The sequence below is a fragment of the Anas acuta genome, chromosome W (genome assembly GCF_963932015.1).
Source record: "Anas acuta chromosome W, bAnaAcu1.1, whole genome shotgun sequence".
Taxonomy (NCBI): domain Eukaryota; kingdom Metazoa; phylum Chordata; class Aves; order Anseriformes; family Anatidae; genus Anas; species Anas acuta.
The window spans coordinates 26,873,750-26,891,401 of NC_089016.1; the positions used below are offsets into that span (position 1 = coordinate 26,873,750).

Sequence of the window (17,652 nt, forward strand, 5' to 3'; positions counted from 1 at the left end):
GAGACCTTAAAATCTTGGGTGTTAGCCCTCTGGGGCAAAGGGATCATGATGGGTCCCAGAGAGTTGTCACAGAAACAGAAAAGCAGTTAACTCTGAAAACAACCTGAGTTCATGTGTGAGCTCAGATTGCCGATGAGATCGCTCAGGGAACTGTGGACAATTGCATTTTCCTGACCGACCCCCACTAAGACCCTAATCATCCTGAAAATTATGAACGGTTAAGTAAATACTAGAATCTGGACGAATTGGGAATTGAGAATATGCTTCCAACAAGGTCTAAAAGAAACCCCTGTGGAATTTTTGGACCAACTCTGAAATGTAATGGGGAAGAAAAAAAAAAAAAAAAAAAAAAAAAAAAAAAACAGTTTGGACCTGGCTTCAGAGGACAAATCGACTAGCCTTTTTCTAGGGTAATCATCGGCCCCTGATTTCAACAGGTCTAATGGGGACCCGGGGAATCTACCCTAGCAGATCCTCCACTGATTATAATGAAGTTAGGAGAGGAACAGAAATGAAATTTCTTATTGATATGGGGCAACGTATTCAGTCCTAAATCAAGCATTAATGCCTTTACGGAATGATTATGTTAACGTAAAAGGGTGTAACCGAAAAGGCTTATTTTTGTGAACCTTTGAAATACAAGTTGGGGAAATGTTATATATGGAGTGGTAATTCGTGTCGAGAAAATGGTTGATATTAACAAAGAAGGGTGATTCAGGAGACTCCATGCAGTCTGGGGTTTCTTGTTCTCCAGCCATTAAGGCATGGATGTTTCTGGGTGTTTGCTGTTGTTGTTACATTCAAAGTTGTTTGACTAATTAAACAGTTGTTTTGAAAAGAACTGCTGTGGAGAGAAGGGTATTAGAGGGGAGCCTGCTCTTAAAAAAAAAAAAAAAAAGCAACACTATGAAGTTACATCGGTACAGAAGCAGGAAAAAGAAGTGAAGAGGAACAGGATGGCAGAATGGGGACTGTTAAGTTATGGAACTCAAAGGATTGTTTGTTACCTATCCTGATTGTATGTATGTATAGGCATACTCGGGTTATTATGTAAAGCAATGTTCTGTATACATGTATTTAGAACGTTTGATGTTTGTGTGTGCGTGTTGGTGGAGCGTAGACTCCCTGCACACCCAGCGCTGTTTACTTGCCTTTTATATACCTTTTAGAAATATTTGTTTTATAAATATTACAAAATTCAGACCTCATTTATAACAGGAAACAAATGGGGATACATAGGTTTTTATATCTACCTGGATCTCCAAAATCTCTATTAGGTTGAGATCTGTTAGAACAATTAGAAGCAGAAATTATCTTTGAAAAAAGGAAAATGGAATTAAGGATAGGAGAAGAACAACTAATAAATGTGTTAAGCCTGGCACTAATACAAACCGACCCTAAAAGTGAAATACCCTTAGAGATCATAAATCAAGTATATCCAGGAGTTTGGGCCACTGAAGTCTCTGGAAGAGCTAAAAATGTGACCCCAATAATTATTAAATTAAAGCCAGGAGAGAAACCCGTTAAGGTTAAGCAATATCCTTTGAGGATAGAAGATAGGAAAGGAATTAAAGAGATAATTGATAGATTTATACAGTATGGATTATTGATTGAATGTGAATCAGAATACAGTACACCCATATTGCCAATTAAAAAGGCAGATGGAAAAAGATATAGGCTAGTTCAGGATCTGAGGGCCATAAATAAGATCACTGAGGATATACATCCAGTAGTGGCAAACCCTTATACTTTGCTGACTAAATTAAGGAATAGTCAAGTCTGATTTACCGTACTGGATTTAAAAGACGCCTTCTTCTGCCTACCTTTAGCCACTGAAAGCCAAAACCTATTTGCCTTTGAATGGGAAAACCCTGACTCAGGCAGAAAGACACAGTTAACGTGGACAGTGCTACCACAAGGATTCAAGAATAGTCCCACTATTTTTGGAAACCAATTAGCAAAGGAACTTGAAACTTGAATACCTCCGGACACTGAAGGGGCTTTGTTACAATACATAGATGATCTCTTAATAGCTACCGAGACTAAAGAGAGTTGTATTCAATGGACTATAAGTCTCCTTAATTTTCTGGGTTTAAATGGACAACGAGTCTCTCAACAGAAAGTCCAGCTGGTTCAACAACACGTGACCTACTTGGGATTTGGAATTTCGGGAGGTCAGCGAGAACTAGGAACTGAACGTAAGGAAGTCATTTGCCGGACTCCAGAACCCCAAACGGTAAAGGAGCTACGAACCTTTCTAGGAATGACAGGTTGGTGTTGCCTTTGGATTTATAATTATGGACTAATGGTAAAGCCTCTATATGAATTGATAAAGAGTAATCAGTCAAAGTTAGTCTGGACTGGAGAAGCACGAAATGCCTTTAAACAACTTAAACAGGAATTGATGCAAGCTCCAGCTTTGGGATTACCGGATCTTTCGAAACCCTTCTGGTTGTTTTCTCATGAGAGACAAGGGATAGCTTTGGGAGTACTAGCACAAAGATTGGGTCCCTATAAACGAGCAGTAGCTTACTTCTCTAAACAATTAGATGAAGTAAGTAAAGGATGGCCCATATGCCTTCGAGCTGTTGCAGCTGTTGTTATCAATATACAAGAAGCTCGGAAGTTTACAATGGGACAGAAAATGATAGTGTTAGTCTCCCATATGGTCTCAACAGTTTTGGAACAAAAAGGAAACCATTGGCTTTCACCACAGAGATTTTAAAATATCAAGCAATATTAGTAGAACAAGATAATGTGGAAATTGTGGTCACTAACGTCGTAAATCCAGCTTCTTTCCTTAGCGGAACTCTGGATGAACCTATAACTCATGATTGTATAGAAACAATGGAGACTGTGTATTGTAGTCGACCCGATCTTAAGGAAGAACCTTTAGAAGATGCTGATGAATCTTGGTATACTGATGGGAGCAGCTTTGTAAAACAAGGACAACCTAAGGCAGGATATGCTGTTACATCTGCTCAACAGGTAATCGAGTCCAAACCATTACTCCCTGGGACGTCCACCCAGAAAGCATAGGTAATTGCACTTACGTGAGCACTGGAACTGTCAGCAGGAAGGGAAATAAATATTTGGACAGATTCTAAATATGCATTCGGCATGATACATGCTCATGGAGCGATTTGGAAAGAACGTGGATTGCTGACTGCTCAGGGAAAACAAAAAGAAAACATGCTGAAGAAATTTTAAAATTGTTAGAGGCTGTAAAACAATCAGAAAAGGTAGCTATCATGCATTGTCAAGGACTCCAAAAGGGAAACGCTGATTTTGAAATTGGAAATCGATTGGCAGATCAGGAGGCTAAACAGGCAGCTGAAATAACTGAGGTGAAGGCATTGTCTTTAATACCAGACGGTAAAATCCAAACTATATACATGAACCAAAAAGCCAAATTATATAAAAGAAGACTTAAAATTAATTGAAGATTTGAAAGGTAAAATGAAACCAGATAGATGAGTATATTTAAAAGATAACTGTGTAATAATACCCTCTAATTTGATATGGCCCATAGTTTTTACAGAACACAATAAAACACATCGGGGAGCTGACACATTGCATAAGAGCATGAGTCAGACATTAGTGGGATGAAATTTATACACAACAATAAAACAAGTAACTTAACAATGTAGCATCTGTTTACGTAATAACCCCAATACCAGGAATAGAATAAAATTTGGAATAATTGGTAAAGGAAATTATCTGGGACAACAGTGGTAAATTGATTTTTTCAGAACTCCCTAGAAAAGGGGGGTATCGTTATTTACTGGTTCTGACTGACATGTTTCCAGGATGGCCCGAAGCTTTTCCTTGTCGAACAAACAAAGCAAGAGAAGTGGTTAAAGTCTTGTTAAATGAAATAATACCATGCTTTGGGATTCCAGTAGCAATGTCTTCTGAGAGAGGTTCACATTTTTGTGTGCAAGTGGTACAACAGATAAGTAAGATTCTAAAGATAGATTGGCAACTGCATACTCCTTATAGACTGCAGGCAAGTGGACAGGTAGAAAAATGAACCATTTAATTAAACAACAAATAGCTAAAATCGGACAAGAGGCTAATTTGTCATGGCCTCAATCCCTCCCTTTAGCATTACTTAGAATTAGAGTTAAACCTAGAGTAAAGAAGAATTTGAGCCCCTTTGAAATTTTATATGGAAGGCCATATCAATTTATATTTAGTAGAGAGGATCTAATGCAGCTGGGATCAGAATATTTATATACTTATATAACTGAACTTCAAAAACAATTAAATAAAGTACATAAATTTGTGTTAGGGACTAGGGCTAGAGGGTTGGATCAACCAATCCACCCCTTTAAGCCTGCGGAATATATGTATAAAGACTTTTTCAGGACAACCCCTACAGGAAAAATGGAACGGACTGTATCAAGTGTTGCTGACAACTCACACTGCTATCAAGATCAGAGAACAAGCCGCTTGGATCCACTATTCCCGAGTGAAGAAGGCTCCAGGAGCTCCCTGAAAAGTAACACTAGGTGACAATGAACTGAAACTAAAGCTTAATCGATCAAGATGAGGACATTATGGTCGGGAGTATTTGGTAATATGGTTGGCAGAAAATTTGTTCATAGAATTGTTTTGTTTTTATGGCTTGTAGTTGTAATTGTGATTCAAGAAGGTGCCTCTGTGATAATAGAGAATGGTGGGTGGCCTTGAACTAAAGCCGTAACAACAGAGGATAAGAACTTTAATGGAAAGTTAGCAGTTATGGTCATCTGGCGAACAAATGGTAACTATTTACATAAACCATCAGAATGGTGAAAATTAGGAGAAGAGTGGACACAAGATAATGTATCCTGAGCTCTTAGTTGTATGCAAGCACAGTTATGGTTGCAGGCAACGGCTGCCTTGATCATTAGGGAAGGAAGTGAAGGCATTTTTCCAGCTGAAGTCCAAAAGGCAGTTTGGGACAATGCCAATGATTTTGAGAAGTTCCAGTCCTTGTGGACCCTGGTAAATTGTACTCATGCCCATTGTTAACATGGCTACTGCCTTCGTGCTTACTATACGGATGGAGAATGGGAAATGGCAGTCTGTAAATCTAGAATCATGTGTTACCAGGGAACAACGAGGATTTATTTGTGAAAGCAATACAATTGAGGCTCAGGATGTATGTTTTGACATGGAGCAAGGTATCTGTCACTTTGAAATTCATCCAAATACTAGCCAAAAGAATGTGCTTGTATATGTTGGTCAAGGGTGTGTGTGTTTAAGAACTGCTTGTGATTTTGTAGAAGTAGATAAGGAGAACATAACTCTCCATAGCAAACATCATTCTAATTTCTGTATTTGTAACTTTGTTAGAATCGTTGGGTGTGATCTTCTATATTTGGCACCAGTGGTATCCCACCAGCTGATCAAGTCTAACAACACAATGTATCATAAGTTACTACCTACACCTATTGGGATGAACCTCACACTAGTGAAGCAACTAGTTAAACACCAAGACCTGATTAGAATTTTAAAAGGCATTCAGGAAAATGGAGAGAAGACTCTAATTACTGTCCATCATGATACAAAGGAAATAAGCAGAGTTTTGCAAAGAATAAAACGAGACACAAGTCACAACTGGTGGGATACACTTTTTGGATGGTCGCCAACTGTAACTGGGATTTTGAACACATTGAGTCACCCAATTATTGTTTTATTGATATTAGTTGGTGTAAGTTTAATATTGTCTTTTATATTACTTGTTTGGAATTGGAAATTGTTACAACGAATGTCCATGTTAACCTCCTTGACAAATGTGCATGGTCAGGTATTGAGGGGTACATATCATAAAGACTGGGAAGAAAATTTCTGTATTAAGTAAAAGAATTTACTAGATTTTCCAGAAAAGGGGGGAATGATATAGTATAAACTCACTTTAGGATAGAATAAAACTTGTGGTTAAAAGTTAGCAAGGACAAAGTAAACGACATCTTGTTATCTGTAGACCTTCTGTTATGTTTAAGCATCTTGTTATTTGAAAACATCCCAGTATCTGTTAACCGTTAGTCAGGCTGAGACTTGAGATAACTTGAGTCAATTGTCTTGTCTTGTTAACTGAGACTTCCTGTTATCTGCCGACCCTCAGTTAAACTGAAAGCCAACTCAGCCTTTTTACAGCTTGGAAAACAACTGATTAAGCAAAGGTGAAAAGTGCATTATGAGGAAGACCTACGGCCTTCCTCCCAAAGACCACTGCCCACATCCTGGAGACCCCGGCCCACAATTCTTGGAAGGCTTTGCGCAAGCGCAAGGACTGATAAGCTAATTAGCATACGAAGCGAGGGTAGGCGGGGTTAGGTAATGAATATGTGTGGGTGCTAATTGAATATTCATTGTTTCGCTGTATAAATATGAGATATTTTGTCACTTCGAACATGCATGATAGGCGGAAGGATCCCCCGTGCATCCAGCGCTGCAATAAAGAATATACCACTTAAGGAAATTTCGGCTTTGATCTTTAAATCACTCCGTGGATCCCGTGTTTTTCGCGGCTCCCGTATTTTCTTTTCCCTGTGTCTCACCGTGAGTCCTTTGTCCAGGTCGGTGCTTGGAGATTCTCAATGTCTCTCAGGTGTTCCAGATTCTGTCAGGTTTACTCTATGTCTCTCAGAGCCGTCCGTGGCTCTGCAGCATCTCTCAGGGCTCTCTCCGTCCGGCGGTAGTCTCTCCATGTGCCTCGGGTCTCCCGGTGCTGCTCCGGTCTCTCGGCACCGCTCCGGGCTCCTGGCCTGTTGGGGTCTCAGTGAGTCCAGGTCTCGGCCTGTGCGGGCCTCAGCCTGTTCGGGACTCAGCCTGTTCGGGTGCCATATGTTGCAGGAAGCACAGCCGAAAGCACGACAAACACCAGTAGAGTCAGATCATGCTCCTGCCTTTTTCTTGTCACACTCAAAGCATTTAAGAGCAAAAATAGGATCACAAGATACACCGCCAGGCCCATATATTGGGCACCACCACTCAAAACTTGGATAAAATGGCACTTCTTTTCAGTCTGTCACGCACTTCGTTCATCTCTGCCCACTCCCCTCGCGGAGAATACGGATCAGAACTCTGCACTCGCTTTGCGTCTCACTCACACAGCACAATCCCACAGAGAGGCCTCTAGCACATCTCATTCATACCACAAGAATATAATTTAGAATGATAACCAACCAAACGAGTATTGTCTCTGACCGTGTTCTTCGTGGAGTGACTTATTCCACTTTGTTTCAAACCCTTCCACTTACACAAATACTTTCAACACAAAATACCTGGACATTTAAGAATAAGACATACAATTATTAACATTCCAGTTAGTATCCCTCCAGCAGCTGAAAACATACAGTTTGTCCGCAGCCTCAGGAGATCTTTATCTGCTCCTGCGGTGAGCGGCTGAGAGTGGAGTCCCCTCCGAGCAAAACACTCAGGGTGCGCCTAGGGGCGTCTGCTCCGCAGCCGATCCCGCAGCCGAGCAGAGTGTCTCCTGCCCGGCTCACCAAAATGACTCACAGAAAACTGACTCCATGTCGTGGTTTAACCCGGCCGGCAGCAAAACACCACGCAGCCGTTCGCTCACCCTCCCCCCTCCCTCTCTGGGACGGGGGAGAGAAATGGAAAGTGAAGCCCGTGAGTTGAGATAAAGACAGTTTAATAAGACAGGAAAATAATAATAACAAAATAATAATAACAATAATAACAACAATAATAATATGGTGATAATAGGGAAATAATAATAATATGTACAAACAAGTGATGCACAATGCAATTGCTCACCACCCGCTGACCGATGCCCAGCCTAACCCTGAGCAGTCCGGCCCCCTCCCCCCGGCTAGCCACCCCTATATATTGTTTAGCATGACGTCAGATGGTATGGAATACCCCTTTGGCTAGTTTGGGTCACCTGTCCTGGGTCTGTCCCCTCCCAGCTCTTACTGCACCCCCAGCCTGCCCGTTGGCAGGACAGAGCAAAAGGCTGAGATGTCCTTGGCTTGGTATAAGCACTGCTCTGCAACAATTAAAACATCGGGGTGTTATCAGCACTCTTCTCATCCTAAGCCAAAACACAGCATTCCACCAGCTACTAGGAAGAAAATTAATTCTGTGCTAACTGAAACCAGGACATCTATCCACCCCTTATTCCATACCATTTATGTCATGCTCAGGTTACACTCTTTTCCATACATTCTAATTAGTCACCTATAGTAATCATGGTAGTGATAACATACAGTATAATATACTAATTAACATGGTACAATTCAGTTCATGGGCTATTCTCACCCAGTATTAAATCTCCTTGAGGTACACACCGGACCTCTCCGTTCTTTTGCATCACCCACCAAGTGTATCCAGGTCCCTGAGCGAAAACAATTCCACGAATAGGTTTGCCTTTTCCTGAGGCAGGAGTAGCCCAGACTGTTTTACCCAGCATATTTTTTACATGCACTAGAGGAACTTCATCCCCATCTACAGTACGTAACAGGTTTGATTGGGCAGGTCCAGCTCGGTTGGTAGATCCCCTAGTATTGACTAACCAGGTGGCCTTTGCCAAATGCGTATCCCAGTTTTTGAACGTCCCAGCGCCCATTGCTTTCAAGGTAGTCTTTAACAGGCCATTGTATCGTTCAACTTTCCCGGAGGCTGGTGCATGATAGGGGATGTGATACACCCATTCAATACCATGTTCTTTGGCCCAAGTGTCTATAAGGTTGTTTTGGAAGTGAGTCCCATCGTCTGACTCTATTCTTTCTGGGGTGCCATGTCGCCATAGGACTTGCTTTTCAAGGCCCAGGATGGTGTTCCGGGCGGTGGCATGAGGCACAGGATATGTTTCCAGCCATCCGGTGGTTGCTTCCACCATTGTAAGTACGTGGCGCTTGCCATTGCGAGTTTGAGGGAGTGTGATGTAATCAATCTGCCAGGCCTCTCCATATTTATATTTCAGCCATCGTCCTCCATACCAAAGAGGCTTTGACCGTTTGGCTTGCTTGATTGCAGCACATGTTTCACAGTCATGAATAACCTGTGCTATAGCGTCCATGGTCAGGTCCACCCCTCAATCATGAGCCCATCTGTATGTTGCATCTCTACCTTGATGGCCTGAGGTGTCATGGGCCCATCGGGCTATAAATAATTCACCTTTATGCTGCCAATCCAGGTCCACTTGAGCTACTTCAATCTTAGCAGCCTGATCCACCTGCTGGTTGTTTTGATGTTCTTCAGTAGCCCGATTCTTGGGCACATGAGCATCTACGTGGCGTACTTTCACAGCCAAGTTCTCTACCCGAGCAGCAATATCTTGCCACAATGCAGCAGCCCAGATGGGTTTGCCCCTACGCTGCCAGTTTTTTTGCTTCCATTGCTGTAACCATCCCCACAGGGCATTTGCTACCATCCATGAATCGGTGTAGAGATAGAGAACTGGCCATTTTTCTCGTTCAGCAATGTCTAAAGCCAGCTGAATGGCCTTCACTTCTGCAAACTGACTCGATTCACCTTCTCCCTCAGGAGCTTCTGCAACTTGTCATGTAGGACTCCATACAGCAGCCTTCCATTTCCGATGCTTTCCCACAATACGACAGGACCCATCAGTGAACAGAGCATATTTCTTTTCATTCTCTGGTAACTGGTTGTACAGCGGGGCTTCTTCAGCACGACCCACCTCCTCCTCTGATGATATCCCAAAGTATTTGCCTTCTGGCCAGTCCATGATCACTTCCAATATTCCTGGGCGACTGGGGTTTCCTATTCGAGCCCGCTGAGTAATCAGTGCAACCCACTTGCTCCATGTAGCATCAGTTGCATGATGCATAGAGGGGACCCTTCCCTTGAACATCCAGCCTAGTACCGGCAGTCGGGGTGCTAGGAGGAGCTGCGCTTCAGTACCAACCACCTCCGAAGCAGATCGAACTCCTTCATATGCTGCCAATATCTCCTTTTCAGTTGGAGTATAGCGGGCCTCAGATCATCTGTATGACTCCAAAACCCCAGAGGCCGACCTCGAGTTTCCCCAGGTTCTTTCTGCCAGAGGCTCCAGGTGGGGCCGTTCTCCCCGGCTGCAGTGTAGAGCACATTCTTTACATCTGGTCCTGTTCGAACTGGCCCAAGGGCTACTGCATGGACTATTTCCTGCTTGATTTATTCAAAGGCTTGTCGTTGTTCAGGGCCCCATTCAAACTCATTCTTCTTACGGGTTACTTGGTAGAGCGGGTTTACAATCAGACTGTAATTTGGGATGTGCATTCTCCAAAACCCCACAACACCTAGGAAAGTCTGTGTTTCTTTTTTGTTAATTGGTGGAGACATAGCTGTTATTTTGTTGATCACATCCATTGGGATTTGACGACGTCCATCTTGCCATTTTATTCCTAAAAACTGGATCTCTCGTGCAGGTCCTTTGACTTTATTTTGTTTTATGGCAAAACCGGCTTTCAGAAGGATTTGGACTATTTTCTTCCCTTTCTCGAAAACTTCCTCTGCTGTGTCACCCCACACAATAATGTCATCGATGTACTGCAGGTGTTCAGGAGCTTCCCCCTGCTCTAGCGCAGACTGGATCAGCCCATGGCAAATGGTAGGGCTGTGTTTCCACCCCTGGGGCAGCCGATTCCAAGTATATTGGACTCCCCTCCAAGTGAAGGCAAATTGTGGCCTGCACTCTGCTGCTAGAGGGATGGAGAAAAATGCATTAGGGATATCAATTGTGGTGTACCACTTGGCTGCCTTCGACTCAAGTTCGTACTGAAGTTCCAGCATGTCCGGCACTGCAGCACTCAGTGGTGGCGTCACTTCGTTCAGGCCGCGATAGTCCACTGTTAGTCTCCACTCGCCATTAGACTTTCGCACTGGCCATATGGGACTATTGAAAGGTGAATGAGTCTTGCTGATCACTCCTTGGCTCTCCAATTGACGAATTAGCTTATGGATGGAAATCAGGGAGTCTCGGTTAGTGCGATATTGCCGCCGGTGCACAGTTGTGGTAGCGATTGGCACTTGCTGTTCTTCGACCCTCAGCAACCCCACAACAGAGGGGTCCTCTGAGAGACCAGGCAAGGTAGATAATTGTTTAATGCCCTCTGTCTCTAAGGCAGCTATACCAAAAGCCCACCGGAACCCTTTTGGGTCCTTGCAATATCCTCTTCTAAGATAGTCTATGCCAAGGATACATGGAGCATCCGGGCCAGTCACAATGCGGTGCTTTTGCCACTCATTCCCAGTCAGACTCACTTCAGCCTCCAATACAGTCAACTGCTGGGATCCCCCTGTCACTCCACAAATATAGATGGGCTCTGGTCCTTTATAGCTTGATGGCATTATAGTACATTGTGCACCGGTGTCTACTAAAGCCTCATACTTCTGTGCGTGTGACGTGCCAAGCCATCGAATCCACACAGTCCAATAAACTCGATTGTCCCTTTCCTCCCCCTGGCTGGAGGCAGGGCCCCCCTAATCCTGGTCAGAATCTTCTTCGTTTCTGTGTTTGAAGGACTGTCTGCTGGAAGTTGGAGCAGCAAACTTTTCAGAGAATCCTTTTTTCCTGATTGTTTTCTTTTGCAACTCACGTACCCGTGCCTCTAGGGTTGCGGTAGATTTTCCATCCCATTTTCTCATGTCCTCTCCATGGTCTCGTAAGTAAAACCACAGGGTGGCACGGGGTGAGTACCCACCATATCGTCTTCCTTGTGCGGATGAACGCCTACCCCTGATAGCTGAGACACTGCTCTGTACAGGTGCGGAGGAGAATAATCTCTCTTCAAGTTGGTGAAACTTTTCAGAAAGTGTTTTCTCCCAGGTGTTCTCTTTCGGTCGTTGGACACTGGTTGGTTCAGGTGGGGAGGAAGATAGATTCTCTTCAAGTTGGTGAACCTTTTCAGAAAGTTTCTCCACAGCTGAGACGCAGGCCTGTAAGGAAGAGGAGAGACTTTCTTCGTACTGCCGGAGTTGTTTAGCCACTTCATCCACTGTGGGATCCTCATCCTCTTTCCAGGCCATTATTGCCAATGAGCTGGCATATGATGATGGTGCACTCCGTACAAACTTCCGCCACATGGGTCGTGTACACTTGACTTCATCTGGATCTTTGGATGTTTGTCTGAGGTCTGGATCCTCATAAATCACTTCCCGTACGGCTAATTCCCTCAGGTACTGGATTCCCTTCTCCATAGTGGTCCACTTGCCTGGTAGACATAAAAGTTCTTCCTTGAAGGGATACCTTTCCCTCACATCTGAGAGGAGACACCTCCAGAGGCTGGTGGATTGTGCTCCATCTGCAATTGCTTTGTCAATGCCGGCGTCTCGAGCAAGGGATCCCAGCCGCTTGGCTTCCCTGCCCTCTAATTCCACACAATTGGCTCCAGAGTCCCAGCACCGGAGCAGCCAGGTGACAAGCTGCTCACCTATACAGCGACCAAAATCTTTTCGCACATCTCGTAGCTCGCGTTCGTTTAGGCTTCGGGTAGTTACTGTTGATTTTTCGGCATCCTCATCTTCCTCCTCCTGAATCCTTGATGGCCCAGCGTCGTCGTCATCTTCGTCATCTCTATACCTAGATTTGGCAGAAGCCTTACCTGGATTGGCAGAAGACTCTCTGCGTTCTAAACGACCTGAATCTCTATACCATTTTTTCCCCTTCTCTACAGGGGCAGCTTGCACTGCTACTGCTCGTTTCTCTGACTTTGTTACAGGGTCTGCCACAGGGGTTGGAATACCCTCTGCAGGGGCAGCTTGCACTGCTACTGCTTGTTTCTCTGACTTTGTTACAGGGTCTGCCACAGAGGTTGGAATACCCTCTGCAGGGTCAACTTGTACTGTTACAGCTCGTTTCTCTGACCCCGTTACAGGGGTTGGAATACCCTCTGCAGGGTCAACTTGCACTGCTACAGCTCGTTTCTCTGACCCCGTTACAGGGGTTGGAATACCCTCTGCAGGGTCAACTTGCACTGCTACAGCTCGTTTCTCTGACCCCGTTACAGGGGTTGGAATACCCTCTGCAGGGTCAACTTGCACTGCTACAGCTCGTTTCTCTGACACGGCCACAGGAGCTGGAGCGTCTGCAGGAGCTGGAGCAGTTGCAGGAACCGGAGCTGTAGCGGCTACAGGAGCTGGAGCTGGAGCAGTTGCAGGAGCTGGGACTGGAGCAGCGGTAGGAGCTGGAGCTGGAGCGGCTTCAGGAGCTGGAGTTGGAGCGGCTGCAGGAGCTGGAGCTGGAGCAGTTGCAGGAACTGGGACTGGAGTAGCGGCAGGAGCTGGAACTGGAGCGACTGCAGGAGCTGGGACTGGAGCGGCTGCAGGAACTGGGACTGGAGCGGCTGCAGGAACTGGAGCTGGAGCAGCTGCAGGAGCTGGGACTGGAGTGGCTGCAGGAGCTGGGACTGGAGCGGCTGCAGAGTCCACCGTAGGGGTCACAGTGGCCGTTGGATCTGTCACAGGGCTTGGAGTGGCCGCAGGGTCTGTCACTAAGTTGATAGCAGTATCCATGGCAGCTCGATAGGCATGAGCCAGGCCCCAGCACGTTACAATGATTTGTGTTACTTTGGAACTGCCAGAATCATGACACCTGTTTTTCAAGCATTCTGCCAGTTTTTGAGGATTTTGCCATTGTTCAGGGGTGAATTTCCAAAACACTGGGGGTGCCAACTGCTCTAGATGCCTGCCCATATCCACCCATACTCCCTGCCACCCACAACTATACTGCCTACGGGCAGATCTCCAGATGAGCTTCCTAAGTAATTGTTTAACTTTAAGCAGAACCTGAAGTGCATTCAGGAGGCAGAACAACAAGACTATGGTGGTCTGAGTATCCCAAGAATATTCAATATCTTGGAGAGCTATTGTGACAAGCTCAGGGGATAAGAGGGTGGTGAAGGAGGAAGGCAGAGTGATCCAGGAGGATACAGGGGTGGTGAAGGAGAAAGGGAGAGTAAGCAAGTAAGAAAAAATATCCTCCCCTTTCCCCTCCACAGATTGACTCCCTAATGGAAAAAAACAATAGGTATAATTGCTAATAGTTTCCAAGATACAGTTTCCAAAGTACAGAGTCGACGATGTTACTGAATACAAATAACAAGTTAGAGTCATGACCAGATATTTCATCGTCTCATAAGCCATTGCTACAACACACAGTACCATAATGATCTGAAACCAGGGCCCGGAGAGGATAAACAACACGACAGAGAGCAAATACGGAAAATAATGTACTATAATACTCAATTTGGAAAACAGGCGCAGCAGAGTTGAGATTAAAGCAATCAGCATTATGACAAGTGACTATTAAGCAGGTCTAATCCTTACACCAATTTTAGTTTAACACACTCTGGTCAGATCTGCCGTTATCTCAACCTTTCGGGCCCCACATTGGGCGCCAAAAAGACTGTCGTGGTTTAACCCGGCCGGCAGCTAAACACCACGCAGCCGTTCGCTCATCCTCCCCCCTCCCTCTCTGGGACGGGGGAGAGAAATGGAAAGTGAAGCCCGTGAGTTGAGATAAAGACAGTTTAATAAGACAGGAAAATAATAATAACAAAATAATAATAACAATAATAACAATAATAATACAATGGTGATAATAGGGAAATAATAATAATATGTACAAACAAGTGATGCACAATGCAATTGCTCACCACTCGCTGACTGATGCCCAGCCTAACCCCGAGCAGTCCGGCCCCCTCCCCCCGGCTAGCCACCCCTATATATTGTTTAGCATGACGTCAGATGGTATGGAATACCCCTTTGGCTAGTTTGGGTCACCTGTCCTGGGTCTGTCCCCTCCCAGCTCTTACTGCACCCCCAGCCTGCCAGTTGGCAGGACAGAGCAAAAGGCTGAGATGTCCTTGGCTTAGTATAAGCACTGCTCTGCAACAATTAAAGCATCGGGGTGTTATCAGCACTCTTCTCATCCTAAGCCAAAACATAGCATTCTACCAGCTACTAGGAAGAAAATCTACTCTGTTCTAACTGAAACCAGGACAGTCTCTAATGTCTTCTCCTTTGTCAGTTCTTCTCTTGAAATGTGGTAGCTTCATTCTCTGCTTTCTGTTTTTTTAGTCTTATCTGTCCCTCAGCATCTTCTTGAAAGGATATGTACTGGGTCTGGCTGGGATGTGAACTTTACCTGCAGCAGCCCATACAGTGCTGTGCTCTGCACTTGTAGCAAGAACAGCAGTGGTATCACACCAGGGTTGTGTCTGCTGCTGAGCAGTGCTGGCACAGCATCGGGACTCTCTCTAACCCTCCCAGAGTCAGCAGGCTGGGGGTGGGCAAAAAGTGAGAAAGAAACATCACCAGGGCAGCTGACCTAAACCAACCAAAGGGATATTCCATACCATGTGGTGCCACACTCAGCAATAAAAGGTGGAAATAGGAAGAAGAGGTGGGCTCTCGTTGTGAAAATGTCGGTCCTCCCAAACAACAGCTACGTGCGTTGAGGCCCTGCTTCAAGGACGTGGTCAAGCATCGCTTGTTTGTGGGAAGTAGAGAGTAATTTCTTTCCTCTGTACTTCCACACAGCCCTTGCTTGTTGTTTTTTATTATTATTATTATTTTCCCCTTTCCCTTTTTTCCCTTTTGTTAAATTGTTTAATTAATAATAATTTTTCCTTAAAAATTATTTTTTCCTTTAATTAATTTACCCTTATCTCAACCCGTGAGTTGTTTCTTTCCTTTTCTTCTTCCCCTCCTCTTATGAGGACGGGGAGTGAGAGAGCGGTTGTGGTGGAGTTCAGCTGCCTAGCAAGGTAAAACCACCACAGTATCTTCTTCATTTCCTCTCCCACATTCTGTGAAGTCTTCACAAATTGTTGTCATTGGTGCCCTTCTGTTATTCCTCGATCTCTGGGAAACCTCCTCTAGAATTACACTATACAGCTCCCTGCAAACAACTATTTTATTGTTTTCCTTAAAGTCTATTTTAAAATATTTCTTTGCTGGGATGCACTGAGGGAGGTTGACAGTGGTTAACTTTCCAGCTGTTTATTAGTGGCTTTCATGTTTTTTCTTTACTTGTCTCGTTTTTAATGTCGATCTGCTGCCTCTGGCCTCACCGTGACATTGCAAACACGTGTGGTGAGAACAGTCTCTCTGATGTGTTTAAGTAAGGCACTAAAACCCAGGGTGTGTGACACCTGTCTGTATCACAAATAAGCAGTAACAAGGATAGAGCATAATATTTCTCCATGCTGTTAAACTATTATATTATGTCCGTGGTTACCTTTCATTCAGACAATGTATAGAAAAAATACTGGTATATATGATTTTGAAACATACCTTTGCAGCAAACACATTAAAGCTATATTCTGCTTTGGTTAAATTAGGGAACAAGGTGTTTTAAAGGTTTATGTTGGAGGTTTATGTTGGATATGTTCTTGCTTCAGAGCCAAAGCGGACCTTCAGGAGGAAAGGCAGCACCACCGAGGCCTGCTAAAGCTGGATCTAAAAAACAGGTAAGATTGTAAACCTGAGTTTTGAAAAAAATCTTTTTTCCTTCTTTATCTATGAGATGAAAACTAGATGCTCTTGGAACAATGCCATGTTTTATGGATTTGGTAACATTCCAGTTGATTTAACAATAAGGGGTTGCTCTGGAATATTCTGTTGAGAAAGGAATTACACTAGCAAGTTAGAATAAAAATGGAAGCTAAAACAAAGGCACAATTTATGTAAACTGCAAAATGAAAATACAGAAAAAATGTATGTGATGTAAATTCCAAAATATAAGCTGACACAGACTGTGAGAAAACTGCCTGCTCTGGTTAGAAAATGCAAAACATACCCCAGATTCGTTTAGTTAACATAGAAATACAAGCATTAGAGAAAACAGTGTTAACTTTTTGACTGATAAACTACTGGTATTTCTTTCACTGGTAGGCAAATAAGTGCTTAGAAGACCTCCCTTACTTAATCTACCTCAGGGTGAGCTGAGGTTGTTTTAGCTTCATTAGTATGGGTGGAAGAAGGACAGTTTGCATGCTTTTAAACAGACCTTGTGATAAACAGCTTTTCACCTTCTTAGGACGAATCACACTCTTGTAATATTTTTTTTCCTGTTTTTGCTCTCTAAAAAGGGAAATGTATTTATTTTCAAATAACAATAATAATAATAATAATAATAAAACACCTTAATGCTATTTTTATCTGCTTCACTAGAGAAAACAGCACTGAGCTAACTGGCATCGAATTTTGTATGCTATATGCCCTACAAGCAGGTGTTCATGTGGGTGGCATTAAATCAGAAACAACTGTTCTGCTGTCATAGCCTTTTGAGAATCAGAGAGCTTGAACTTCCTTCCAGCTTGTCTCATTTGAGCTCCCTTTCCCCTTGGGGAAAAAAAAGGTTGCAGCCTGTGAATTTCCCTGGGTGTCTGGCAGATGCAAAATTCTCTGTTACTTTCAGCCACTTCATGTGTTTACACATCATTGTGCTTTTTACCTTTGTGGTGCTCTGCACATAGCAGAGCTTTGCTAGGTCCTGCAAACAGCCTTCACTTGTACCCCAGACTCATTGACAGCTCCATAAGGCTATAAGGTTTAATAGAGCTGAGAGACCTGTATTTGAATGAGTGACTGATTTATTTTAAATCAACTCATTACACATTTCAAACTGAGGGAGAAATTTTGCCCTCAGCAGTTAAACACTTTAATCAGCAACTTTGTGTT

General features: G+C 43.8%; 2 long non-coding RNA genes across 2 annotated transcripts in view; both read left to right on the forward strand.

The window, feature by feature from the left end:
- LOC137846734 (uncharacterized) overlaps positions 1 to 5,479 on the forward strand; it is a 114,993-nt gene extending 109,514 nt beyond the window's left edge. The window contains exon 2 of the long non-coding RNA XR_011090615.1: positions 138 to 5,479. This is a non-coding gene — a long non-coding RNA (uncharacterized lncRNA). The remainder of the gene's footprint in view (positions 1 to 137) is intronic.
- Positions 1 to 17,652, forward strand: part of LOC137846743 (uncharacterized) — a 296,979-nt gene that overhangs the window by 253,483 nt on the left and 25,844 nt on the right. The window lies entirely within an intron of this gene.